A 27,837-nucleotide genomic window follows, 5' to 3' on the forward strand; every position below is an offset into this window, starting at 1 on the left:
CCAAGCAAATGAGGCTGCCCCCTTCCTGAAGTTCACGGTCACAGTTTGAGATGTTGAATTACGAAACTCCAAGGACATCCATAAGATGGAGGCAGGAGATAAAGCAGAAAGGAAGGGAGATTTCAGCCTTGCTTCCTGAGAGGGCAGGTGGATGGAAGAGAGGTGACTCTGATCACTCCTTCATGTCTCACCAGGACAACTCTCAAAATAAATGGAATATGTGCTTGCTAAGAATAATAATAAAAAAAAACCTGCTGCTTCATCTCTCTGGACAGAGGATAATTTTAATTTTCATTAAATTATAAATGTGTGCTAATGCAAATGTTTCCAGAAATCTGTCACACCTTGTACTGTAGCCGAACACTGTGCAAACACCTGGATGTCAGATTCTTCTTGAAAGCAAATTCAGTAGGAGAGGACATGACTACCACAGTGAGGTAAAGAGAGAATAAGAGGAACTGCATGGTGTGGGGGTGCACACCTGTAATCCCGGCGGCTCAGGAGGCTGAGGCAGGAGGATTGTGAGTTCAAAGCCAGCCTTAGAAATTTAATGAGGCCCTAAGCAAATCAGTGAGACTCTGTCTCTAAATAAAATATTTTTAAAAGAGTTGGAGATATGGCTCAGTGGTTAAGCATCCTGGGTTCAATCCCTGGTAGAAAAAAAAAATGCAAGAGGAAGGCAGAGAGATAGAACAAAGAGGCAGAGGAAATTCAAAGACTAAAGATGGGTGAAAAGGTCCGGTAGCTGAGGACTGAGAACACGCTTGGCTGACAGCAAGCTGAGAGAGACCTCTGTTCTCCAACTGCAAGAAACTCAGTCTCCAAAACCTGAATGCCCAAGGACATGCATTCTTCCCTTGAGCCTCCAGACACCTCACTCTTAGCCCAGGAAGACCAGCACAGACTGATGACCTGCAGAACTGTAAGACAATGAATTTGTGTTGTTTTAAGCTGCTATGTTTGTGGTAATGTTATGACTGCAATGGAAATGAATGTACTTACTCAGAGGCTTGTTATGACAATTCGACTCTTGAATATATAAAGTACTACAAATGCATCTGGCACATAGCAAGACCCGGGCATTTGTTTGTAATTATTGTGACCCTGCAACCCAGAAGTTCTTCATTTATAGATGGAAAAAGATGGCCTAGCTGAAAATGACTTAAGGAATGTCTACTCTTTCTCTCTCTCTCTCTTTTAGTATTTTGTTTTAGTTATAGTTGGACACAATACCTTTATTTTATTTTCATGTGATGCTGAGGATCGAACTCAGCACCCCACACATGCTAGGTGAGCGATCTACTGCTGAGCCACAACCCCAGCCCCTCTTTCTCTTTATTTCCAAATAAATCCCTGTTAATAATAATATGTTGTCACCTAATAAGTTGCAGTTTTCTGATGCCAGGACACCAAAGAAAGGAGTCCAGGGAATAATACTTTTAACTCTAGTCAGTAACTGAATAAAATGCCCACTGACCTTTCAAGTTCTAGTCTTTCTCTCTCCTTCTTTTTTTCTTTCTCTTCCTCCCCTCCTTCTTTCCTTCCTTTGTCCCCTCCCTCCTTCCTTTCTTTTAGCAAAGCTACTTTCTTCCAGATTTAGTCCAATACATTTAGCACTAAGATTTGGACCATATATCAAACTTTTAAATAAATCTATTGCTCAAAACTTTTGTTCACCTTAAAATTGCCAGGATATCAAGGGTATTTTCCTTATTTTCTGTGTTCGGTGTGCTCAGAACACCCAATCAGCATCCAGCACTGAATAGTTGCACGGCAAGAACTTGATAATAGAGATGGAATCACAATAAGAAATACCAGGGTATTTTTTTTACCCAATTTATCTTTCCAATCAGTTTCCATTCTTATTAACTAATCCTTGGGATCAAGATCTTGCCAACAGTAGGGAAAGCTAAGATCTTCTGTAGTGAGGGGAAATTAAAACAAATACACAAACTTAACTGGCAATACTGCACTATGCCTTATTAGATGAGAGTCTCAGGTGTGGGATGTGTAAAAGTGGCTTATAGGATGATTCCAGGCTGAGCAAGAATAAAGCACTCAATAAAATAAATAATCAGAGAGCTACTGTTTTCAATCCTTTGACCACTTTCTGATGAAAATCTCAGTTTCATGCTAGAGTGTCCTTGAGGATATTTGCATGTGTGGTTCATCTCTCTGTACAATCTCTAGAGAACGAGCATCAGTCTGAGAGACCCAGGATGGCCCAGTGTGCAGCTAGGATTTAATCCCATTGTTTGGCTCCAGTGGTATTTATTTCCATGGATACCTTCTATTAATGGCAAGGGAAATGTTCTTTTTCCATTTTCAACAGTCGTCTAATGTTTTCTTTTAAAATCACTTGATTTAAATTTTAAAAAAAAAATGAGTCCAATGTCAAGTTTAGAAAGAAAAGTAAATGCTTCCCAGATGGTTCATTGATATGGCACCAATTACACTAATTTTACAGGAATAACTAGAGTTTGGGAAATACTGTGATGCAATGGATTATGTGGTAGAAGCTTAAGTAACAGTGTTCAGGAGGAAGGAGACACGATTGCCAAATAGGCTGTCAGATTCTCAAGAAGTGGAATTTTGCATGGGGTAATGGGAGAGGAATAGAACGTGCCACAGTCCATTCTACAGAGGCCACTAGGAAGGCAGTGGGAAGAGCACTTTCACTGTGTGGGATGGTGATGGATATACCTGCAGTATGACTGTGGGCAGCCTTAAATTTCCAAGCTGATTCTGTCCCCATTTGAGGGCAAGTACAAAAGTGAAGAGTCACCTGCTTCTCTCACAGAAGCCCACCCAGAACTAGCTCCCAGGTGACAGCCACACAGGACAAAGCTGCTCTTCCCATACTTTAGGGTCCCATGATTCCATGCTGCTTGTTTGCTGCAGTTGTCCTCAAAGTTTCTTCTGTACTTCCCATGGGCAAGGACCACATGGCTGTCTAATGTGGTAACACCATTGCTCAACTTACATGCCATTTTTTTACCATTTGCAGTGTGAAACTAACAGGTAGTTTTGTCCCTCAAGCTCAAGAGCCCAGAAACCATCTTTCAACTCTCAGATATGCTGGCCACTGAGTTTGCTTAAAAATTATAATTATTTTAAAGTCCTCTTCTATGTATAAGAATCCCCAAAGAGTCACTCTAAAGCTAATCATTTATGCTCCTCTGTCCACATTTAACAAAAATAGAATGGCAGAATTTCATGGGTAGAGACACGGAAGCAGCTGATAGATTTAATAGATTTAAGATTGTTTATATTTTATAGATTTTAAATTTCCTAGAATCAACAAATGAGTTCATGAAACTCTATAAACACATAGTTTGGTCCTGGCCTTTTAATAAATTTTTGGTAAACGGTTTCCAGAATGCAAGTGTTAGTTCTCAGGTCTGATCTTATTAGTCTATACAGTGAGTGATGGGACCTCTTCTCTCCACCTTCAAAGTCACCTTCAGGTCTCTAATTATCACAAGCATAGGTTTCCAACTTCCTAAAAATGAAAAGGGATCACAGAAGCCCCAGCAGGGAGAAATGAAAGGTGAATTGGGTTAATGTTCTGGAAAAGTGGTACCTTGTTGACTGGGTTGACTGGAAGAACAAGAGAAGGTCTTTGAAACTGAGAAAGTATTTCACGTCCTATGCCATTGTGCTTGACCTTGGCACCTATGATTGGTGGCTAAGGTCTTTGAAAGCAGATATTACTTCTCAACTATTTGTATCCTTGGTAAAGCATCACAGAGTCCATTGACATTTTATCATGATTCAAAAACCCCGTAGACTTGTAATGGGGCACAAGACACATAGGTTCTAATAAAAGTGCATGAGAAAAATCTTTAATTGCTGGCAAAGAAGGTGCATAAGTGATATGCAATATATATATATATATATATATATATATATATATATATATATATATATTTAGAGAGAGAGATAATTTTTTAATATTTATTTTTCAGTTTTCAGTGGACACAACATCTTTATTTTATTTTATGTGGTGCTGAGGATTGAACCCAGTACCCCGCGCATGCCAGACAAGCGCGTTACCGCTTGAGCCACATCCCCAGCCCATGCAAACTATTTTTAATAATCTGTTACCAGTATGGGCACTGACCAATCAGAAAGGACTACAAGACAACCATAATGAACACAGACCCCAAAACCACAGGGAGTGCTTTGGTGATAGCTTCTGCCTGAACATCAATACTGAGAAGAGGGGTCATCATTTAGAAGGGTGCCTCACACACTCAGAGAGCTCAGGTTATACTCATAGTAATACAGTATAGAGGACACTTACTGCCTGCCTACTGAGTGCAACGTGCTATGCCAATGTTCATGAGGGAAGAAGTGAAAGGATAGCTCTTTATATCTACCACCGTATATTGCCATAAAAATAATGTTCATGGTATTTTTCTTCAACCTCTTATGCTATAGTGAATTATAGCAATTTTTAAAAAAGCAATATGATGTCACTGTAGGAAACTGACAGCAGTCCACAGAATTACTGTATCCTGGCTCAGCACCTGTGGTCGATACTGGTGGTAACTCCTTCTCTCAGGGGTGCTATTTTGCCTGAATGAATTCACACTTAGCTCCTCAGATTGGGAGACCCAGAGGAATCCACTAGGCAAAAACATCCATCTGACAACACATGACAATGAGAAAGAATGACCACCTGGCCTTCCTATGTTCTGGTCTCTCTGTTTACTTGCCATTTTAGGTTGTCATTTGAGGCTAGTATAGAAAAGTGACAAAAAGCGGAATGATTGCAAATGAACAACTCTAGTGAAATCTCATACCTGAAATTGTCATGAAGATGTCATCTTTCACCTAATGGTGATTAAGAGCATGTGGGGTTTTTGGCACACTGAGAAGTGGGTACAGCAGGGAATTTTTCTGCTTATCAATTGTTCAATCATCTAAGTTTACCAAAAAAAAAAAAAAAAGACATTTCAATTGAACCATAAGTTTGCAAAAGTTGGAGAAGTTACTTTGGCCACAAGGGTCTCAAGTAGATACCAATGATTTTGCATTTCCAGCATGTTACCATTCTTTTGCTAAGGCACTTAATTTTTCTTGTAGACTGTCCCTCTCCTACTATCAATTTCTAAGATGTGAAGGATAGAGTTTCTCTATCCTTCCATGATGCACATATGCCCCAGACCATGCTCATCAAAATATCTCATTCATGTGGACGGGGTGATTGTTATAGATGTGCATATGATTGAAGTGAGGTGGGTGAGTCCATGAGCTCTTCCTGAGTCTTCTGTTGGAACAGTAGGAATCTTCCTTTTGGGGGGGGTTACTGAGGGCACAGGATGTCAGCCTAGCATCCCGAGCAAACACCCTGCCACTGAAAGGAAAGCCCAAATCCTGAATCTCCTTTGGAGAATCCACAGTGACTACCTTTGAAAATCTGGAATAAACCCTTGGTGTAGTCATGTGAGCCAACCACCCTCTTGATGTAGGCCAGCTTGAATAGACTTCCTAAATAATTTGGGTTATTTCTCCCAGACATATTTCTATCTTTTTAGTTTAGTTTGGTGACAGATTGGAAGTCTTTGGTCCTTGGTAAAGACATTTTAGATTTCAAAATTTAAGGATGAGGAACATTCTTAGGAGTTGTAGAGTTTCTCCTTAGACAAGAGCCAGTTGTTTTGAACATGAGCAAGATTCAGAACCATGAGAAAGGAGACTAGCAGGTATAGACAGCCGTGAGAGCAGCCATCCCAAAGAAGGGAAGTCTTAACTACTCACACACAACATCAAACCTGATCCAGCAAATCCACCTCTAAGTTCCCTTAGTCTTCAAAGCAGTACAAAAACAGACAACTATTCTTCAGGTTGCTCTTTACTATGCTCTGTCTTTCCAATTTAATTATTGATCTTATTCTTTTGGTGGAAAAACTGTGTTGAAGAACACAAGAGAACACCATCGCTGTTCCAAAAGGTAGTTGGCTCTTCGGGAAATCTTAAAAAGCCTAAAAGAAAATTAGAGAGATGACGGAAAGAATATATTGTCGCAGAGTTGTGTGTATGGAAGGTCTGGTTGAAAGGAAAAGATTTCCATGTAAACACAGCCTTTTTTAAAGAATAATTTTTGACAAAAAGGTAAGAGTGGCCATGAGAAATTGAAACATCCAACTTGGTGACTGCAGGGCCATCAGTTAGCACCTCTTTCTTCCCATGGTATCAGCTCTCTGTTTGTGGAAAAATCAGGGGACATCTGAATGCTTTTGATTTTACTCTTTCAATTTATCTTGCTTTAGGATTAGGCCATCTTGTAATTATAGGAAAGCCACTGGGATCACTGAGGAAACTGGAAAATAACAAAATGACCCCTGGAGGTTGATAAATGGACCAAATGCTTGCATTTTGACCTCAAGTGATCACCTTCATTTTTCTGTGCCTTAGTTTCCTTGTTCATAAATTGGGAAACAATACTATAAGCCACACAAACTTATAAGGGAATCAAAATAATAAATACTATTTATAGAACATGAGAAGTAGTAAGAACTCAATGAATGCTTCTTACAGTGCATGTTACTGTCAGCTCAGAGCTCTCAGGATGCAGCTGCCATCTCAGGCAGTTCAAAGGTCTTGGGCAAGAGTCACATAGTTGAACTATAGATCCAGGTCTAGAACTCTAGCTCCTACACTTGGTCATGTCTTACCTTCAAAATATCAAGTGATAGTTCTATTGGTATCATAATTTCAAAGAATCATGGGGGAAGCTTCAGATATTTCTTAAAATGAAAAGTTTACTAAAAAACTGGTGGGAAACAAAGACACTAAGTGGTAATTATGTAAACATGTTAGTTTATAAGCAGTTATTTTCTTAGTCTACTAGAACTGCTAAAATGAAATAGCTTAGATTTATTTGTAAATAACAAACATTTATTGCTTGCAGTTCTGAAGACCAGAAAGTCAAGATCAAGATGTCAGCTGCTTTGGTATCTGCTGAGGACTCCATCTGCTTCATACGTGAGATTTTCTTACTGTGTCCTCACATGGAAAAGGATCAAGTAGTCTCCTTGGAGCCTTTTAGGCACTGATCCCTTACAAAAATCTGCAATTAGCGTAATAAAAAGTTCTATACCATTTGCCAAAGAAATACTCAACTACAAATTCTACATGTGCTTGTTAGTTTTTCACTGATGTGACAAAAATATTTGACAAGAACAACCTTGATGAGGAAAGTTTATTTTGGCTCCCAGTTTCAGAGGTTTAGTCCATGGTCAGCCAATTCCATTGCCCTGGACCCAAGGTGAGGCAGCACATTGTGGCTGAAGGTATAGCAGAGAGAAGCTGCTCAACTCATGGAATTCTGGAAGCAGAGAGAGGCAAAGTCCCCACAGAGAAGATAAACCCTTCCAGCGCACACGCCTAGTGACCCACCTTCTCTAGCCATGCCCTACCTGCCTACAGTTACCACCAAGTCAGTCCATTCAAATTAGGATGGACTGATGAGGTTATAGCTCTCACAGTCCAATTATTTCACTTCTGAACATTTCTGCATTAACACAGGAGGTTTGGGGAAATCCCTTATATACAAAGCATAACATTTCACAATATTGGGGGGAACTCTCTTAGGTTGACTTATAAGAAAAAGCTCCTTTGTTAAAGTTATGAAGGCAAATTTCCCTGGAACAAAGAAATTATAGGAAGGATAACAAGGCAGATAGCTGATAGAAATCTTAATTATACTATTTTGACACAATGCTCTCTATGTCATTTTCTTACCCATTTGGGTTTTTTGCTTCTCAGGAATTGTGCACCAAAGTCTGCATTCCCCTTATTCTCATAGTTCACACTTTTCCCCTTCCTCTCTCCTGTTCCTCATGCCAAATCCTATAAACGAGATGTCCTGTTTTCTCAGGGCCCTGTGGGATGATAACCATTCAAGCTGATTCACAGCCCTGAGTTAACTGTGTGGTGAGGAACTAAGTGGCTCAGCATGCCATCCTCTGGGGAGCATCTGCCTGGTACATAAGTCTTTGGAAGCTCCCAGTCTTAACCCAAAGAAGGAGCTAATGAGAGAGGCTCTGGATAGGCATGAAGAGAAGGTGAAGAGACAGTAGCTGATGGTAAAGACTTGACAATAAAAATCACTCACCTGGGTAAAAGTGGATGGCTGCTTACTCCAGCATCTCTTGGAGCTTATTCAGAGTTGGGCAACAGAGTCTTTCCTCAGTTAAGATAATTTACATGTTTTTTCTTATTTCCATACAGTATATAAAAATATTCTTGTCTAGAACCTCTCAAAAAAATTGTACCAAGCTCAGCTGATTACCAAGCTCAGCTGACTCTGGGTAATATTTTTTATTGTTTCCCAAAGTAGGTGAATATTTTGTTTTAAATCTCTCAGATGTGTTTTAAAATGTTCAGAAACAACATTTAATGTTCCTCAGTTGCTGTCACTAGGATTCAGTTTATGAATGCATGTCAGAAACCATCCCACTGGGGACTAGATGCATGCTGATCCCTAGTCCTTCACGCTTACAGACTTGATGAAAGGATACATAAAAGAAACATAGTTTAATTCCCCTCCTTTGGGCATATTTGTAGATGTAGAAAATCAAACTCTTACTTTGGGAAATGCATCGAATACTCATACTGAAAAATAACACAATAGTCTTTCAAGCTATTGCAAGTTAGTAATTTTTGTATGATTTTTTTTACAGAGCAGATTAAGAAAACAAAAACTTTCAGGGTTAAAGTAAAATATGGCCTCTTTTTGCTCTGCTGGCATCTTGAACACAGAGAAATGAAACAAAATCTGCCCTGTTGAGATAGGGATAGTTTTATATTGAGAAAGTGCCAATGAATTCAGAAAATACTTTCCATATTCATGACAGGGACATGTACAGCAAGACTAATTGATAAAGCATAACTTAGATGTTAACTCACCATGGAATATGTGTTTTGTATCCGTTGCCAAGGGAAAGCCTTCAGGATATTGGATCAGAGAAATTATTTAGCTCTTCAATTTAACCAGTAGGCATAATAGTATGGGGCCACCTCTGCATTGCAAAACAAGATAATAAAAAACTAACTTGATTTTGAGAAATACATAGGAAATATCCATTCAAGTTATTATTTTCTCTGGCTCAAACTCTCAGACATGACCAGACTGTTTTATTTGTTGGAGATAGTTGAACACACAAGTTTGTATAAGGGAAATGCCAATGTTCAGAAAATGGCTTTCTTCCCTTTCAATGTTAATGGAAAAATCTTTTGTTTCTAATAAAATATTTTACTATGCCTATTTAGCTCCATATATATTTATAATCAATTCCTTTGGTTGTTTGAACAGAATAATAATGTTTATTTCAGGGGACCTAGAACTTTACATGAGGTTAGTATAAAGACTTTTTATCAGACAAGTCTTGACATGCTAAGGTCATTGATTAAAACACTAGATTTAATTATTCAATCCCAGTGGTTCTAATATTGGAGGAAAGATATTTGTAATTTCCCACCCAAGTTTGTATATATCTAGATAGAGAGTGAAAATTCAGTCAAATGAGGAGCCACTCCTAGTATACCCTAGGCCTTCAGACCTGGAAAGACTTGGTAGGGTTTGCCATCAATTAAGCAGCATGGATCTGCTCCAAAGAAAATCAGAGGACTTTGAACATCCAGCTCAGTGTGAAACCATGTGTCCCATCCATATGAGAAAACCCATCAGCCAGAACAAGGTGGGCTCCTGGGGCTGGATCTAGAATACCCCTGGGAGTTGTCTCAGGATATAACTATCCATTTAAGCCTAGTAGAGCTTTAGCAATGGTAGAATCTACAATGTCTGCTCTTTCTGAGTATACTGCATATAGCAAGAACCTTCTTGTTATTCATTTGAAATCCCCAACATTTAAAACATAGAGTTGCTGAATTCAAGAAACACAGGCCCATCCTTAATGGAAAATTTGTCTAAATACCTTCCACATACATCTATGAGTACCTGTGAGTGTGTCCTAAGCATTTTTTTTCATTCAGATTTGTTTTTTACCCGGTTGTCTCTCAGGGTCCCAAGCAGTGAATCCATACAGTTTGAGTCAGTATTCCCAGGGAATAGTGGAATAGCGCCAAACTGGTTTTGACTCCCATGGAGGAAGATCTTAAAGTAGGAGATAGGTGGGTTTAGGTGTCCCCTATCCCACTTCAGCTCCATGGCTCCCTCCTCCACAGCTCCTACTCCTCATGGGCCCAGGTGATACTATTTGTTCCCCTTGGCCTTCAGATCTATCAATGGCAATAATCTCCCTCCTACCAAGCCCTAAGCACTTCCTTGGTTGGTACACTTAACATTGCCCTCTGCTCTTAAGTAATACCTGAATATAAGTCTCTTCAGTTGAACCATCTGAATGGAATTACTTTTCCTACCAGGACTCTATTAATCTCAGTGTGTGAGTCAACTTTGCATGGCTATGACTAAAGTACCTGACATAAACAAAGAAGGGAAAGTTTACTTTGGTTCATAGTTTCAGAGGGTTCAGTTCATGGTCAGCTGATAGCATTGCTCTAGGCTGGAGGTAAACATAATATAACTGAAGAGCATGGCACAGGAAAGCTGCCCAGCTCAGGGTGAGCAGGAAGCAGAGAGAGTGAAAGGGACAGGGAGAAGATGAACCCTTCCAGGGTATGCCTCCAGGGACACACTTCCTCCAATAAGATCTTGCCTCCCAGTAGTCCATCCCACTATCAATGGGTTAATCCACTGATGAGGACAGAATTCTCTTGATCCAATCATTGTCTTAAAAGCCCTACCTCTGTACACATCAGACTTTGGGGGACTCAGTAAAGTATATTCTTTCATTTTATTCAAGGATCATCAAATGAAATGCCTTTGTGGATCAATCAGGAACCACAGTTATGTGAAACTCCCAAGGATAAAAAATGGTGGAGTTCAGGAAAATGAAGTGAATACCCTCTGAATCCATATGTACTCAACTTTTTATCCTAAGAGAACATAAGTTGGAGGGCAGTTAACGTGTGACCACTTAACTGGGACCTGTGTAAACTATACCAATAGACTTGATCTAATGTCAACATGGAGTTTTTGAAGCCCAAGATTATTTAAATCATGGAGGGAATAAGGTCAGTTTACCATTAAAACCAAATTCTAGCCCAGTTAATATTGGCACTGTCTACACTGCAATTCTTGGTAGATAAAATACAACTAATTTTAGGTTGGAGAAAGAACACTAGAAAGAGAAAAAAATGTGGTAAACAACTGAAATAGCATTTTTCACAATATGCCACCAGTAGCATTTTAAATCATCTTATAAGCATAAAGGGTTTTTTGGGTTCCCAAAAGAGGAGGCAATTTTAATTATCAAGTTAAAAATAATAATTTAATTATCCATAAGTAGCTCATATTAAATAGACATAAAGTGATAGAGTAATATCTTCTAATATACACTGTTAACATCTCAAGTCTGGGTATATGGCTGTCCTGAACAGGTTAGGTAGCAGCATCACGCTCTAACATCCCTGAATCTATTCATGTAATTTGCTGCAAATCATTTGGATTTATGCTGGCACATGAGCTAGGATCCACTAGAAGAGATCCTACAACAGGATCTGTGGGACCCAGGCAAAGCTTAACTCATCCATCAATAGTTCTATGTCTAAGGAGAAACACATTGTGGTATTTCCCATCTTAAAGCAAATCTTCTTTGACTTAAAATGCTTCATCAATTACCACCCTAAGTTTCTCCTCCTTTTCGTAAGAAAAATTTCACAAAAAATGTCTGCCTGTATATGATGCCACCAATTCTCCTCCACGTCTCTTTGAACCAACTCTAATTAAAATTTTATCCTCACAACTACATTAAAATTACTCTTGCCTGCTTTATTAATGATACACCTGTCACCAAATCCAATGGCTAGCATTCTAGTTCTTATTTTACTCAACCTAGAAGCAGTCATTGAACCATTGATACAGTTTATCCCGTCCTCTCGCAAATTTCTTTCTTGGTTTCTGGATTTCCTTCTTCTTCACAGCATGTACCTTCTGAGTCACCATTGTTGAATCTTGCTCATCTCCCCAAATTGCACATGTCAGAGTGTTCCCAGGAACCTCTTATCTGTATGTGGTCATCCTCTGGAATACATAATTGATGGATTAGCTGTACTCTGGACAAGTGATGCATTATGACCTAGCCCCCCATTTTAGAATGTGGTGACTGGATTGGACCCATTGTTCTCAGCTTTGAGTCCTCAGCTGAAACGGTTAAATCGTGTTACATACATACCTTTCTCTCTGGGCTCATGTGCCATTATTAGAGAGAGGGAACTGTAACATGGAAATTTCACCCTAAATTTTTTTTCACATCTTTCTGTTTACATTCTGGGGGTCTTGGGAGAATCCAATGGGATAAATGGTGTGAAGACTATAGAATAGAATACACATTTTGATCTGCTTCAACACTAATTTCTCAGATCCAAAGGTAAAACTAAGAATAATCTTATTCCTCTAAGTGAGGCCTGTTTTAGTCAGAATTTTTGCTTCTGTGACTAAAGGACCCAAGGACCCAACCAGCACAACTGTATGGGGAGGAAAAGTTTACTTGAGGGCTCACAGTTTCAGAAATCTTAGTCCACAAAAGGCTGGCTCCATTCCTCTGGGCTCAAGGTGAGGCAAGATATCATGGTGGAAAAGTGTGGCAGAGGAAATCAGCTCACATGGTGATCAGGATGGAGAGAGAAAAGCTCCACTTGCCAGATACAAATATATACCCCCAAATCATACCCAATTCCCCCCTCCTCCAGCCATACCCCACCACTTCAGTTACCACTCAGTTAATCCCTATCAGGGGATCAATTCACTGATTGGGTCAAGACTCTCACAACCCAACTACTTCTCCTCTGAACCTTTACACATTGTCTCACATGTGAGCTTTTGGGGGATACCTCACATCCAAACCATAACAAGGCCTTACATAGAATACATACATAGCAGATTTTAAAAATGTAAGAGAACAATCTCAAAAACCACTTGGCTCCAGATTAAGGAAGAGATACAATTATAGTGCTCACCACTCCAGGAAGGATAAGGAGGAGGAACGGGACCACCTAGGCATTATCTGAGCAAATTGTGTGTTCAAGAGAGAAGCAAGAGCAACGTCATGGACAGCATCATAGGTCCTATGACCTGAGTTGCTGTCTCATGGAGGAGGTAATCACTTTTCCCCTGATGGAGTAGCTGGGTATAACCTTGGCTCATATCAATAGCAGCTAAACACATATAAGACACCCAACCCTCCCCTCATTTGACCTCACCAGCACCAATGGTACTCTTGCAATTCAGTCATGGTATGTTCCTGCAAATTCCAGTTGCTGTGCCATAACAAAGTTCTGTCTTGTTTTTGATAACATAGGCTTCATGGAAGTTAGGGGACAACCTAATAACTAATGAAATGAAGTCTGATTTCAAAGTGGCATTTCCTGAGAGACCTAGACTTCAAAAACAGATTATCCAGAGAACCTATCAACCCAAATACAGGTAGTTAATATCACTGTACTACATTCTTACGCTGGGTGGTCTTATCTATAAATAGCTGGTCCTGCTACTGCAGAGACAGTAGATGCAGAATTTTTACTATTGCTTTCTTTTCTACTGGTAGTAATGGTACTCAATATGAATATTGCTTCTTCATATACATTTATTTACAACCTCCAAAGTTGTCCTACTGTATTCAATCAGAAAACATCACTTGAGTTCCCAAAGTGGGAGGTACCTTTGTAGTTGACAGGGATATGAAACTAAGACATAGCCCCTCCTCTCATAGAAATCATGATTCTTGTGAGAATAAGAGTACTTACTCCGAGTTCCATGAGATGATATGCAGGAATATTCATGGGACAATAGTTTTGAAAAGTCATGACTATTCTGAGAGTAGGAGTTTGGGGATCTTGTTATCTGACACTTTGAGAAAATCAGAATTTCTCAAAATAGAGATGCAGGAAGAGGTAAAATCAAAGGTCAAAGAGGTACTCCAGGGTTAAATTTTTTAGAAATTCAACCTTGAAACAATATCAATGTCATGGGGTTTGTTTCAATTGCCTCCGTTCCAGGCACTTTAGCTATTGACAATTCTCATTTTCACATAATTCAAGGAAACTTATCATCTTTGATTCTTATTGTACTATGACATCAAAGTGAATAAACTTTTTTTTTCTCCTAATATTTCTTCGTAGAAGTCACATTTTATTTTAGCTTGAGTTTTCTTTTTCTGCTCCATGGGTTTAACAATTTGACACAGATGCTTCTATACTTGCATCCCTTTGTAGTATGGGTCAAAACTCACTCTTCTTGCAATAACCTCCCTCCCAGTCATTAAATTTCTGCTGTTCTTGGCACATTTACTTCTATTTACTCCTATAGATTCTTATTCTCAGAGGCATTAATTGGCCACCTCTCATCCAGATGAGAGTACCTCCTCTGGGTACTTCTGGACCACCTTGGACACACAGTTTTCATAGAGCTTACCACTTTGTACTATATCTAGAGGTTTGTTGGACTCTCTTAAGTTCACTCTGTTCAAATAGAATAATTTTCTTCATCTCCAACTTCATGATGATTAACATAAAGCCCAGGACATAGAAGGCATTCATGTTTGTTGATAAATGAATGATATAGATAATGATATAGTAACAGCTTAGTCCTTCTCACAAGTCAAATGCCCTGTTAATTCTTTTCTGAAAAAACTACCACAAAGCTAGCATAGTCGAAATACATCTTGATAATTGAAGACAAAATGTTAGGAAAATGTTGCATTTTTTAGTTCCTAGGAATATCTGCCTGTAGTCTCCAAATGTTCTCTCTGTGGGTTGAAGATGGAATCTTAATCCAAAAATATCTCCTCAGGCTGGAGAAATGGCTGAACCTAAGAGGATGAAACCTCACAGAGATAAATTTAAGCCTTCCTGTAAGTACAGGACAAGAGAGGAATATAATTTTTAGCAAAAGCATAGCTGGGAAAGACCTGGAAAGTCACCATGGAATTCACATAAACTTGGGGTATGATTTGACCCCTGAAATATTTAGCGTGTTCTTCATTTATAATGATAAAAGGATTATTTCTAAAACGAGAGGGATAAAAATCCCATTCTACTACGTCTGGTTAGACTACCCTCGAGCACTGATCTTCAGATTGGAATGTGATCACCCAGGGGAAATTGTGAAGATTTCAGAAGGAATGTGGTTATTTTTATATTTATTTCAGAAAATAATGTGGTTATTTTTAAGGGAATCCATTTCCAGATACTCACCACCCATATTACTGTTTCTAAACCTGAAGTGAGCAGGAGACCGTGACCAGGGTTTTCTTTTCTACCACCCCATCCATATCATTTTTCCATATTAAAAAACTCTTACCCACAGTTTTGCAATGAAATGTTGCCCAAAGATTCATAACACTTCAGAGAAACAAAAAAGAAAGAACAACAGCGATTAGACAAGTTATTTAATCTAAGCTGATTCATTCAAATATCCAACCCATTTAACTCATTAAAAAGTACTTAGGATAAAATTTTACCTTTTGTTTAATATTCATTTATCAGGATTTGTAATGAGCTTGTACTTTGAATAATTGTATGGTATTGTTATTATGTATCTTATAAAATTTTAACACATAAATACTTATCACAAGAAATATAAAATGAAATTGATTTCATTATTGCAGAGAAGAATTAGTGTGACTAATATATAAGATTTTAAGTATAAAAGAATATTACATTAAGATAAAATTCTGTGAGGAAAATGGAATAAAATTATGACCTCAAGGAGAAATAGAGGTGTTTAAATCATCTACAAAATACAAACATGTATGTGTATTTTTAAAGTGGATAATGGAGGGTATTAAATCACCTTGATATTTATATTCCTTTGAATACATTAGAAAAAAGTGATGCAACACTCTTAAAGTCAATATTTCCAAAATATACTGGAAATAATATCCTCTGCAACTATTTATACTTATGATGAAAAGTTCTAGATGTCTATGGAAAAGGGTTCAAAGGAGTTCCTGGTTTTTGAAGTTCTTTTAGGGATGATATCAGCAAAACAAACCCCTGCACTGCAGAATCATATTTAATTCTGAGCACAACACTTTAAAAGCGATTGAGAGAAGCTAAAAAGTGTTCAAGGAAGAGTCATCAGATTGCAAAAGGGCTTGAAATCTATGAAAATTCTAAATAAATAAATAAATAAACTATGAGTATTGATCCAGGGGAAGAAAAGAGTTTAAAAGCTAATAACAGTGATCTTTATAGACTTTGAGGAGTGATGTTTGCAGCTACAGGGCAGGTCAAGGACTAATAGGTAAAAATATGAATGTTTCAGCTTCAATTTTAATCTCCAGAGTAGAAGTAATTTTGTTAACCAGAATTTACAGTGACCTGATGCAATACTTGGCAGGTAATAGGTACACAATGAATACTGGTAAAATCAATGGGTGAACTTAGCATAAGAAATAATTTCCCATGTTTACATCTGCCTAAAGATTAAATGGATTGACACAGGAGTTCTCTTCAATGGAGGTACTCAATTTCAACTTTCTAGAGTGTTAACACAATAAAGGGCTCTTGACTGGAATAGATCTTTATGGTCATCTCCAACTTTCCTCTTCTAGGGTGAGCATAAGATTTTCCCCAAATGCAAAGAAATGTTAGAAACTTAAATTATTAATAGAAAAATATTTATATGCACACATTTAAGAGAGAGAGATTGCTTCTCTAGCCAACATCAAAAAGAAAGTTTTGTGCAAATAAGTCACTTTAATATTGCTAGGGAATGTTGAGTTTCCAACGGACAGCACTAAGTTAATTGGGGCAACTTCAATAACCAGAATCAATTAGAATCTTAACAAGAGTCAGGTGACTGTGTTAATTTCTTTCTAATCATGTCTGTGACTCACTAATTCAATAACTACAGCCAATATACTAAATTTTCCACCAGGATTATCTTAACTGGATCCAATTAAAGGAGGCATCTGGGTGCCTCTTGACATAAGCAGCAGAAGTTAAATCAAAAGTGGGCTGTCGATGCATTTATTTCCAAAGGGCCTAGACATTGTCCTTTCATTTTTATATTAAAATGCTCCCAAACTGCCTTAGTAAGAAGTTATGCTTTCCCTAGTAAACAAAATGAGACAAGTCACTAGGCAACATATTCATGGGGATAAGAATTCACACAAACCTGTTGCTTTGAAGCTTCAGCTGACTCTCCATTTCTGCCTCTCTCCTTTGTCACCCTGGCTTACTGCGATCCTGAACTCCTGGAACCCCAAGCAGAGAGCTTGCATGCTGGGAAAGAGATGCAAGGAATCAACGATAAAATAATCTTGTTTCTTCCTTTTAAAAAGCAGTAAATTTAGGTCTTCAACCAAGCGAAGGTGAGCCAAGGTGAAAACTCAGTCTTCAGAAATATTTTATCTTTAGTAAACTCCTCAATACAAGACCACAGGAACCCCACAAGAAGCTTTGGCAGCCGCAGACCAATGGCCCTGGGAATCTCTCCAGATATCACTCCGCAGGCTGCATTTTGAAATTCAATACTTCTTCTTCACCTACCAGAAAACACGTATCATAATCTCCTTCACCCTAATTGTATGGACATTAATATCTTCCTCAGCTAATGAATGGGTGTTACTGGGTGTTACTTGCTTCCACCCTTCCTTTGTAAAAAGAATCTACAAACCCAGAGCCATGCCCTGGTTTTACTGATAACTAATCATATTTCTGTGACTTTTCTAAATCTCAGTTTTGCAGTTTCTATAAGGCCACAAAAGTCATCATGTGCTAGTAATACTGGAATATTAACTCTCTGATACCTATAATGTGAACACTATCATATAAAGAAATCAAGAAGACATAGCAAACTTATTTTCTTGTCCTTTCTTCTCCTTTTCCTTTTCACCCTTTTCAGCAAATCTTGCCATTCAAATTTTTATATTTAAAATTATTTATTCATTTTTTTTCTCCATAGGGACCATTGGTGGTCTATACATGAGTTAATTGTTCCTTCATTACAACAGAACAAAAACAATAGAGTTGTGTTGAGAGTCAGGGATAATCCTTTAGCCAAAACCATCATCTGACCTGAGCATCTACCTGATTTCCCACCTGGCTTGCAGGGACTCCTGATGCTCAGTGCTGCTTTTGAACTCTCCTGCTGGACCAGCGCGGTATGGGCACAAGGACTCTGAGGCCTGGGTCTCAGGGCCCCATGTCCCCATCTCTGAGAGCACAAGAACAGTTAGTCCCCTGTTCAGATCACCTGGTCTAAGTGTTTGTCTAAAAGTTAGGTTTGGAATGAGTTTCCCTTTTTGTCCCAGTACTGGCTCTTTACTCCTCTCTCTTCCCCTGGTACACTTCTCAAGACCCTGTTTGAAAAGGAGCTGGTTCTAAGTGAAAGGACACAGAAGGTGAAATCAGGAAAACTGTGACGGACTCTCGCCTCCACTGCTCTCCTGCTCCGCCTTGAACCAGCTATTTACCCTTCACAAGTCTATTTTCTCACTCTGCGACCCTGCTGTAACAATTCAAGCAAAACAATATGATCACAGGCAACATCTTTAGAAACGAGAACAATCAATGCCAATTGTCTTTGTGCCATGTATGATTCTGAGTGTTCTCCTGTCAAGCGGTGCATTATTGAACAAGATGATGTATAAAAAAGCAATGATTTCTTTAGAAGACTATGTGGTTAGAGTGTCTCCAAATACTGTCTTTTTAAGCAATATCTCATAGGTAACATGTGAAACAATGGGTGAAGACAGCTATAATGCAACAAGAGAACAGATCCGAAAAAATATTTGATGCTTTACTACAAATTTTCAATAGTTATGGGCTATAAAGAGTAATATTATTTAAAAATAAAATACAAATAAAATAATTTTAACTGCACAGTTCCATTGTTTAAAAAGAGCATCTTTCCTTTTTATTAGCACTTACAAAAAGAGAATACTGCAAAAGATATTTTGCACATGTTACTTCTCAACTATTCTAATTAATTGCTAGTATTAGATTTGTATTAATTAGGGTGTATTATTGTATCAATTAGGGTGTGGATGTGTATTAATTAGAGTGCAATGTTATCTGTAACTGAATTTTCCTTTTTACTATAGAGCAATGGACATCCACCATATTCAATGACCATTTCTATAAACACACTTATCAATAACATAAGTTTGTGCATTTTTTAAAACTCAGTATTTGGGGTTCTCTGAGCATGAGACATTTTCCATTTACTTACTGCCAAGCACATATATAAAATATCTCCTTGGTATGGAGCTTTATGAAAATTTGCTCCTAGTCAAAAAAACTGATTTTCACTACTTGATGTTATTTATTTACAGATTGAGGTATTTCTGCAATTCACACAAATAATTTGGTTATCAATAGGTAATTATCATCTACAATTCTGGGTGAGGGAAAAATACAATTACATATTTGCCATAAGTAAGTGTGTGTGTGTGTGTGTGTGTGTGTGTGTGTAATTATACAGAATCAAATAGATGGAAAGGAAGAAACATCTTAAATGTTGCATTTGGCTATTTCTATAAGCTTAATTCCAGATGTCTGGGTCAAATTTATACATTTTTACAAAGATTCTTATTGTTAACTTACAATAACTTAAAGACAGAATAATGAAATTAATTCATTCACAGTGGCATATGCCAGGAATAACCAACACACAACTATGTAGCACTATCATTAAGTTCTCATTCTACTGTATTGTGGTAAGTTACAAAGGCACTACAACCTCCCATAAATGAATTTACAAATTAAGAAGATAATTCATCAGCATTCTAGAGTGATAGAAACTTTTAACAATGGAACAGAGAAATTTTCCCATCATGTCATGACTCCTGAGCTTTCTCCAAGATACCTATTTCAAAAATATGCAAATCACCATTTTTCAATGTTATGGAAAATGTGGGGAAATATTCTGCTCTTCTATTTTTCCCTCAGCTATGGACTGTATTAGTCAGATTTTCATCACTGTAATCAAAGTACTTGAAAACAATAACTTAAAGGAATAGAGATATTTTGACCCACAGTTTTGGAGATTTCAGTCCATGGTTGACCATTCCCATTGCTCTGGGCCTGAGAAAAGGCAGAATATCATAACGGGGGGAAGCAGCTAAGCTACTGGTATTCCAGAAGGAGAAAGATCGAGGGGTAAGAGGGAAATGTCAGGTAGAGAACATGATACAGCTCCCCAGGGTGGGGCCTCATGTCCTACTTCCTCCAACTATGCCCCACCTGCCTACAGTTTTCATTCTCTCCCTGTAGTCCATTCAAATATTAATCCATCAAATGGATTAATCCACTGATGAACTTAGAAGCCTCGTTTTCTAATCATTTCCTTAAAGCCCACCTCTGAACATTGCTACACTGGGGCCCAAGCCTTTAAGCATGAGGCTTTGAGGGACATTCCAGATCTAAACCATAACATGGACACGCAAACAGTAGTTTTTACCTGGAAGAGTATAGAGAATATTTATTGAAAATCAATGGGAAATGAGTTAAGTAAAAAAAAAGTGTAAGAGATGGGCAGCTTGCACTCACTAAATCTCTTTTCAAATATATTCCTAACTGGGGAAAATATGTTTATTATTGACTGGGAAAAATAATATGCATTCTTAAACTGGGAAAAAAAGCAGTGGAGATCAATGCCAAGACCTCCATCAACTTAATACATTCTGTCCTGCTTCAACAGAATAATAGGATGAAGTAATTTGTTTAAAAATAAAAAAGAAAGGAAGGAAGAGATTAATTTCCACAGTTCTGGAACTCCTTGCTGCCTTGCTGTATGATCCCATGGCAGAAGGTGGAAGGGCAAGAGAGAGATTGGGGGCAGGGAGATGGGAAGGAGAAGGAATCTGAACTTATCCTTTATTAGGAATCTGCTCCAGCAATAACTAACCCACCCTCATATAATGGCATTAATCCATTCATGAGGACCTAGTTCTCAGGACTTAATTTTTGAAGCTCCCAGCCTTTCAACACTGTTGCATTGGAAATTAAGTTTCTAATATTTGAACTTTGGGAACATATTCAAACTATAGTGACTTCCTTGTGAAAAGAACAAGCCCTTCCTTTCATGGAATGAACAGAAGCAGTGATCTGTCTAGCAAAAAAAATTACACAGTGTCTCCTCCACTGCCTATTAGGGGATCCCTGTGAGAATCTATTGGGATTCCTTCAGCTCTATTTGGAAGTTTCCCTGAGTAAAGACTAATGAGTTCCCTTCTCAGCAAGTCCACCACAATTGAGAAAGCAGTAAGAAAATTTCTACCTGCCCAAAGCTGCCCCAACTCTCTCTTTGTCTCAGCTGCTTATACATACTTTTAGAATCATTGTTTTTAAATGCTAAGATTTGCCTACAAATTTCTTAATCATGTAGCTTTACATTAAAGTACACCAATTATTCACCTTGATATTTTAATAGTCTTAGTTTAAAATTTTGCTTAATCATTATGGAGACTCTAGGAAATAGAAAAAGATACAAAGAATAAAACAAAAATCACTAATTCTATTATATAAATAAACAACTATTAAAAATTGATTGATATTTGCTACCACCTTACAAGGCAACAATGATACAATACAAGAAGCTGACTTTGGACTTCAATATTGAATTTCAATTTTGGACTTCCAATTTTGAAGTCAGAAGCTTCAATTTTGTCTAATTTCTAGTTATAAGGGAATACTTTTTATAAAATAGCCACAATGAATGAATCTACATTTTTAACATGGATAAAAGACACCTTGTGGGGAGGAAGATAGCAAATTCAAAACATATATTCAATGTGATGTCATTTATGTAAATTTTTAGACAGAATATCCTTCAATATTACTGTGTTATCTGTGGTACATAATAGGTTTTGGAAAGGGACAAAATCACAGGAAGAATAGATTTAGGAGCAATGGAATGGATGAGGGATGGTTGAAAACCCTCTCAGAGCCTCAACTACTTTGGGAATATTTTCTTTTTTATAAAGTGATACATGTCGTTGATGGAGCAGTTCATTATCTTGACTGGGGTGATGGTTCCTTGAGTGTGTGTACATGTCAAAACTGAACAAATTGCAGAGCTATATGTGATACATGCCAACCATAATGCAATAAAACTGGGAAAAAGCAAAAGCAAAAAGAGTGATAGAAAGAAAACATGGCAAAAGATGATATGTTGGAGGTAAATTGAGGTATGGGTTGTCCGTGATAACTTTCAGGATGTCTTGGCATCTTAAATATTTTATAAGTCAATTAAAAATACTATTTTTTTTTCTAGAAAGCAGACATAAATATGAAACGATACAAGCTGCTGCTTCATCTTTTTAACTTAGAAGAACTACCGCTTTACAAAATGTTGAACTCATGGTTAGTGGGTAATGGCAGACAGAAGTTCTATTTCTAGAATAAACACTGACAACTTCAGAGGGGCCCAAGGAGAGGTGCTGCTTGTGTTCCTCTGTCAATGTGATAAGAAGTCTTTTTTTTTTTAGGTGCTTTTGGCTCAACAAAGAAAATCTTTGCCCTTTGTGGTTGAGGGGTCATTTTTAAAAGTTATCTTATTTGTATTTCAATTTTTCAAATACATTTTTATCTACATGAAACCGTTCATCTACATTAGGTATTTAACTTGGAAATTTCTCTTGACATTCAAGAGAAAACCATTAGTAGTACCTCATTGTATTCAGAGTCAAGTCCATTCTTCCTATTCCTTCATCTTCTGTTTCAAGATTTTTTACCATTTTTTCTCACAAAACATTGCTTTGGCCAAGTCTAATTTTTTTTTCTCTAAAAAGCCATGCACATCTCCACTTCTTTTAGTATAATCTTTCTGAAACTTCATCCATAAACATTTCCAGGCCACCCAGGCCTTCTGATCACTACCTCCCAAACCTCCTTGGTTCTGGTATCTCAACTACTTCTGCAGAAACTTTGAACACACACATAAAAGAGAAAAGCAAAATAAGGTGACGTATGATGTTTTCCCAATTCTGCTGTCTCTTTCTGCATTTTGTGCTTCCATATTCACTGAAGATCTCAACTTACTGAGCAGGGAACTCAGTAAATGATGGCAAACAAAACCTGTCGGAGACCCTGAAATGGGTTTAAGTTACATTCATAATAGTGCTGCAGCTCATTATTCTGTCTCTTGCATGTTCTCATTCCAAGGCCAACCTTTGAGACAGCCACCTGTGCCATCCTGGGGAAAGCCAAGTTTCTTAGTCACTCTCAGGAGACTCAATGAAGGAAAACCTCAGTGAGCTACCCCTGCTGGAAGGGCCTCTGTGATTTCTTGCTCTCACAAATAAAGTTGACTTTTGCCTGAAAATGAAAAGCACACAGACACTGTGACAGAGCCCCGTCCTGGTCACAAAGGAGACTAGAAGCCGTTTGTCCAAATGAAAAAATCCCCTTTTCCAGCTGCCTTCCTGCCCTCTCGACCTTTAAGCTATGCCCAAGTATCTCGGAACATGCCAGATTCTTCCCTGATTTTCAGGTCTGCCTTTGGTTCCTATGGAATGAATACAAATGTGCACTGTTTTCCTCATTTTATAGATGAGGAAACTCATGTTAGATAGGTTAAATGATTTTTCCAAAGATTGACCACGAGTACATTCACCAGGAACCAGTGTTCAACTCAGAAGTGTGTCACCCCAGGCTCACTAGTAAGACGCCTCACACAGCACACTGCAGCAGGTGGCCCACTCTTCCAAGGCAATGACGGGTCCTTAGGGGGCCAGTGGACTCACACCAGGACAGGTCGGGGTATTCTGTATCCCCTCTATAAACTGCTTCAGATCAGAACATTCACTCAGGCAGGCAATTCTGCCTAAAGTAGATATCTGAAAGATTAAAAAGGTAGAAACATCAAAATGATAAATAAGCCAGATAATTTCCTCTATGTATCAATTCTAAGTCCACCCCTAGAAATTGTCTTGTTTCGATGTTCCCAAAAGTTTGTGTCTATCACTCTGAGTGGAATTCTTTTTTTCCACAGCAATTTGCCAAATCCAACGGTTTACATGTTCCATTACTAAATACACAGTGGAAACCCTGAGTCCTGACTCAGGGTAGGAAGGGAGATGAAGTCATTATTTCCCCCTCACACCTCATACAAAGGGCCGTGAAGTGCCCGAGATGAATGGCTGGGATTTGGTTTGCATGGTGGACCCTGGAAAGTCCAGTGGATTCTCTGTTGCTCCAAGCAGATTAAGAACAACTCGGCAGCTGTGCCCACCAGGGCTCAACTCTGACAAACCCTCTGGGGCTGTCAGCAGAGGGATTCCATGGTGTGGAGAAGAGCATGCTTTTGATCTCAATTATACTTTAGAAGACAAATGTGCCTAAATACCGTGGCACAGGGGCTAATTGAGAAAGCAATAGTCCCAATCAAGATCAAAGGTTTTCAAAACATGGTAAGAGGCATAAGAAATAAAAAATAAAAATACACAATAAAACCACCTCCGAGATGTCTATGTGAGGCCTGTATCCTTCATTCTCACTTTAGGGATGAGAGACTATCATTCCTTCAAGGTACCACAGATAGCAATTGATACGAGACATGACAGAACGGCTTGGTTGCAATGCCCTTTCTTTTTCTATGACACTATGTTTTCTTCCCAATCAAGAACAACCTTTCCCATCTTACTTATTACATTCATGGAAGCCCAGGCCCATATCTAAGATTGATTTTACACTTAGTGTTTTCCATGCACCATCCATTCATTATGAGTCAGACGCAGTTCGCGCCTTATGGCCAAGGGCATGTGAAGCTCAGAAGAGACTCTACTGTGGGACACAGGGAGCAGTGCTGCCTGAGCCCCCGCTGCACCCTGACCCTGCTGATCAGATCTACCACTGGTGTTCACCCAGGCCAGGCTGCCTCTCAGCTGCTCCCTGCCAATCACCAAGCTGGTGGAGATGTTAGTTCTGACTCCTTCCTGCCGGATGCAGCAGTCTTCCAAGGACAGCGATTGCTCAGGAACCACACTCCAGAGTGACTGAGGCTTCCTGGGAGCTGTGCTGCAGTCTGGGAGCTCTTCCTTCCTGTCTTTCCTCCTCTCCCCTTCCCTGAACGCCACCATGGTCTGCCTGCTCCTGCTCAGTCACCCTGTGTTCCCTACTGGCATTCCTCCATAGAATTCCTTGGCATCTCATCCCGTCATGGAGGCTGCTTCTCAGAGGACCTGAACCAACACAATACCCCATTCCCTGTCTGGCAGCCCCGCTCCCTCCTCCACTATTGAGCTCTAAGTCTTTCAGTGCAAACTCGTGAACTGGGTTCTTCTCTAGGTCTCCACTCCACTGCCCCAGGCCAGGCCCAGGGTTGTGGTAACCAGCTCCTGCCTATCCCTACCGCTTCCCACTGTGTCCTTCCAGTTTGCCAAGTTACCTCTCTTGAATGAAAGGCTGAGCTCACTGTACTAATACCTAAACTCTTTGATGGCTCCTCATCTCCTGTAGGACACGGCAGAAGCCCACAGGGCATCTCAGTTCCCCCTTCACCTGGCCCTGTGTCCCTCACCTCTGTCTCTCAGCACCCAGACTCCACCAGACTGAGTTACTGACCCTCTCAGTTCATGCCTCTGGTGTACAGTATGGGTTTTCCATTTGCCCCAAAGTCCTGCCCCTCTCCCAAGTGCCATAGAACTTAGAAGGGTTTTTATCAGAGATAGTGGTTTTGCTGTGCTCTTTTTTTTTTTAATTTTTTATTGTTGGCTGTTCAAAACATTACATAGTTCTTGATATATCATATTTCACACTTTGATTCAAGTGGGTTATGAGCTCCCATTTTTACCCCATATACAGATTGCAGAATCACATCAGTTACACATCCATTGACTTACATATTGCCATACTCGTGTCTGTTGTGTTCTGCTGCCTTTCCTATCCTCTACTATCCCCCCTCCCCTCCCCTCCCCTCCCCTCTTCTCTCTCTGCCCCCTCTACTGACATTCATTTAGCAGATTATGCTAAGTGAAGCTAGCCAATCCCTAAAAAACAAATGCCAAATGTCTTCTTTGATATAAGGAGAGTAACTAAGAACAGAGTAGGGTCGAAGAGCATGAGAAGAAGATTAACATTAAACAGGGATGAGAGGTGGGAGGGAAAGCGAGAGAGAAGGGAAATTGCATGGAAATGGAAGGAGACCCTCAGAGTTATACAAAAGTACATACAAGAGGAAGTGAGGGGAAGGGGAAAAATAATTGCTGTGCTCTTTACATCAAGATAGTTTTTTAAAGTTTGTATGGTGAGGCTCGGAGATGATCTAATTGATACTTAATTACCGCTTGAAGATACAGTTTGATCTTAAATATCTCCTAAGGGCTCATGTGTCTAGGGCATAATCTCCAGCCTGGAAGAGGGCAGAACTCTTAGGAGCTGGGGCCTAGTTGAAGGAAGTGAGATCATTGGGGCTGTGTTCTTGAAGTGAATATGGGGATCCCTGGCTCCTTCTGGTCTCTTTTTGCTTCCCTGTTGCCCTGAGGTGAGCAGCTCTTTTTTTACCCTTTGCTCTTTTGTGCTATGAGTAGCCTCACCACAGCCCCAAAGCAATACACCAACTGACCATGGATGGAAACCTTCAGAACTGTGAGCCAAAATAAACCTTTCCTCCTTATAAGCCACTTATCTCAGGTATTTTGTCACAGTGATAGAAATATGACTAACACACTCAGAAATAAACATGTGCAACAAGATTTATGTATAATGCCCACTCATCATAGTCTTAATAAAATGCAAAACAATCTACAGGTTCACTGAAAGGAGATTGGTTAAATAAATAACAGGCCATGCACAAAGTGGAAATATATGTAGTCATTCAATTTTAAATTGAGAAATAATGTCTTGGAAAACTGTTTATATTGTTTTAAGTGAAACTATACAGTTCAGTGTTGAATTTTTATGCATCAGCTAAAAATAAATTTAATAAAAAAGAAAATAGAGTTCAATTTGTGTAGGTAATTATAGGTAACCATACCTACTGATGTATATATGACAACTAAAAGGATTTCCATCTTCTAAGGAAAGGAGAAAGTATAGATGTCTCTGGATTTCTTCTTTATATCCTTTTGAATTTTAAAATAAATATGTTCTAGTTTATTATCAGAAAAAATAGCAATGCTAAATGTTAGTTTCAAAATTTCTTAAAGAAACTCAACAAGTGTTTGCAAGGATGTGGGGGAAAAGGCACACTCATACATTGCTGGTGGGACTGCAAATTGGTGCAGCCGATATGGAAAGCAGTATGAAGATTTCTTGGAAAACTGGGAATGGAACCACCATTTGACCCAGCTCTCCTCGGCTTATACTCAAAGGACTTAAAAACAGCCTACTACAGGGACACAGCCACATCAGTGTTTATAGATTCACAATTCACAATAGCTAAACTGTGGAGCCAACCCAGATGCCCTTTAGTGGATGAATGGATTAAAAAATGTGGCATATATACACAATGGAATATTACTCACCAATAAAATAGAATAAAATCATGGCATTTCCAGATAAATGGATGGAGTTAGAGAAGATAATGTTAAGTGAAGTTAGCCAATCCCCAAAAAACAAATTCCGAATGTTTTCTCTAATATAAGGAGGCTGACTAATAGTGCGGTAGGGAGTGGGAACATGGGGGGAATAGATGAATTCTAGATAGGGCAGAGGGGTGGGAGGGGAAGGGAGGAGGCAGGGGATTAGCAAGGGCGGTGGAATGTGATAGACATCATCATCCAAAGTACATGTATGAAGACACGAATTGGTGTCAACATACTTTATATACAACCAGAGATATGAAAAATTATGTTG

The sequence above is a fragment of the Marmota flaviventris genome, chromosome 11, assembly GCF_047511675.1.
Source record: "Marmota flaviventris isolate mMarFla1 chromosome 11, mMarFla1.hap1, whole genome shotgun sequence".
Lineage (NCBI taxonomy): Eukaryota > Metazoa > Chordata > Mammalia > Rodentia > Sciuridae > Marmota > Marmota flaviventris.